The following is a 2,734-nucleotide window of genomic DNA, read 5'->3' as shown; positions in this document are numbered from 1 at the left end:
TAATTATAGATACGTTGGAGACGTATCAAGCATACCCAAGCTTAATTCCTGCTCGTCCTCGAGTAGGTAAATGATAAAAACAGAATTTTTGATGTGGAATGCTACCTAACATATTTATCAATGTAATCTTCTCTATTGTGGCAAGAATATTCAGATCCATAAGATTCAAAACAAAAGTTTAATATTGACATAAAAATGATAATACTTCAAGCATACTAACAAATCAATTACGTCTTCTCAAAATAACATGGCCAAAGAAAGCTATCCCTACAAAATTGTATAGTCTGGCTATGCTCTATCTTCATCACACAAAATATTTAAATCATGCACAACCCCGATGACAAGCCAAGCAATTGTTTCATACTTTTGATGTTCTCAAACTTTTTCAATCTTCACGCAATACATGAGCATGAGCCATGGATATAGCACTATAGGTGGAATAGAAGGGTGGTTATGGAGAAGACAAAAACGAGAAGATAGTCTCACATCAACTAGGCGTATCAAGGGGCTATGAGATGCCCATCAATATATATCAAGTTCAGTGACTAGGGATTGCCATGCAACGGATGCACTAGAGTTATAAGTGTATGAAAGCTCAAAAAGAAACTAAGTGGGTATGCATCCAACTTGCTTGCTCACGAAGGCCTAGGTCATTTTGAGGAAGCTCGTCATTGGAATATACAAGCCAAGTTCTATAATGAAAATTCCCACTAGTATATGAAAGTGACAACATATGAGACTCTCTATCATGAAGATCATGGTGCTACTTTGAAGTACAAGTGCGGAAAAAGGATAGTAACATTGCCCCCTCTCTCTTTTTCTCTAATTTTTTTATTTGGGCCTTCTCTTTTTTTATGGCCTCTTTTTTTCTTTCTCTTTTGTTTCTATTTTTCGTCTGGAGTCTCATCTCGACTTGTGGGGGCATCATAGTCTCCATCATCCTTTCCTCACATGTGACAATGCTCTAATAATGAAGATCATCACACCTTTATTTACTTACAACTCAATAACTACAAGTCAATACTTAGAACAAAATATGACTCCATGTGAATGCCTCCGGCAGTGTACCGGGATGTGCAATGAATCAAGAGTGAGAGATATGAAAGAATTATGAACAGTGGCTTTGCCACAAATACGATGTCAACTACATGATCATGCAAAGCAATATGTAAATGATGATGTGTGTCATAATAAAGGGAACAGTGGAAAGTTGCATGGCAATATATCTCGGAATGGCTATGGAAATGCCATAATAGGTAGGATGGTGGCTGTTTTGAGGAAAGTATATGGTGGGTGTATGGTATCGGCAAAAGTCGCACGGTACTAGAGAGGCTAGCAATGGTGGAAGGGTGAACAGAGTCCCGATTGGTTTTTGTGGCTACAGAGGCTTGCAGCGGCGGAACTCCTAATCTAGGTTATGTTCTGGAAGTTTGGGGATTTATAGGAGGGGTTGGTGTGGTTTCACGTCCGGGAGCCCCATAGGGAGTCCACGAGGCAGGGGGGAGTGCCCTAGGGGGTGGGCGCACCCTCCACCATCGTGGGGCCCATGGAACTCCCCTCCGGTAACTCTTGGTTCCAGTATTTTTTATATTTTCTAGAAAAAATCTCCGTTGATTTTTAGCGCATTCTGAGAACTTTTATTTGAGCACTAAAACAACACCACGGTAGTTCTGCTGAAAACAGCGTCAGCCCGGGTTAGTTCTAATCAAATCATACCAAAATCATGTAAAAATATTGTAAACATGGCATGAATACATCAAAAATTATAGATACGTTGGAGACGTATCAGCCATAACCCACTTATCCGTGTTTAGGCTGTTGTCACCCCAACAACACCGACAACAAGCAAACCATGAATGTATTGCAACACCTACAACGGAGATCCCTCACGTTTGCATGAGACGAAGGGCGCCATAGGACAGTACCATGAATAAAATATACAATCGTACCAACCTAGATCACCATTAACCCACAGGATAAAATGGATCAACTCAAACATCATAGGATAGCCAAATATCATTGGGAAATAATATATGGAGTTGAGCACCATGTTTAAGTAGAGATTACAGCAGGGAGAAGGGGTTTTACACCGTTGCATAGAGGAGGAGAGAGTTGGTGTTGACGGTAGCAAGATTGTTGATGTAGATCGCCGTCACGATCCTTGCCCCGGTGGCACTCCGGCGCCATCGGGAGAGAGGGGGAGAGAGCCCCCTCCTCCTTCTTCTTCCTTGGCCTCCCCCTAGATGGGAGGAGAGTTCCCCCTCTGGTCCATGGCCTCCATGATGGCGGAGGGGCAGGAGCCCCTCCGAGATTGGATCTCCCTCTCTGTTCTCCTTTGTTTCGCATTCTCCAGATCTGGCCCTTCACCATTTCTTAAATTCCTGGATATCCGTAACTCCGATTGCGCTGAAATTTTTCCACGATTTTTTCCATAAATTATCTTTCTTGCACCAGAAGAAGGGACCCAACCGACTTTTGAGGAGTGCATAAGACACATGGGCGTGCCATGGGGTGCCCGGCATGCCCTGGTGGGTTGTGGTCACTGTGGGCCCCCGTTTACGTCAATTCCAAGTCCCAAAAATCACATATATTACAAAATAATTCTCTGTAATTTTTTATCGTGTTTGGACTTCGTTTGATATGGTTTTTCTGCGAAACAAAAAACATGCAACAAACAGGAACTGGCACTGGCACTGGATCAATATGTTAGTCCAAATAAATCATATAAAATGTT

The sequence above is a fragment of the Triticum dicoccoides genome, chromosome 4B (assembly GCF_002162155.2).
Source record: "Triticum dicoccoides isolate Atlit2015 ecotype Zavitan chromosome 4B, WEW_v2.0, whole genome shotgun sequence".
NCBI classification, from domain to species: Eukaryota; Viridiplantae; Streptophyta; class Magnoliopsida; order Poales; family Poaceae; genus Triticum; species Triticum dicoccoides.
Note: the sequence above shows the minus strand (reverse complement) of the source record.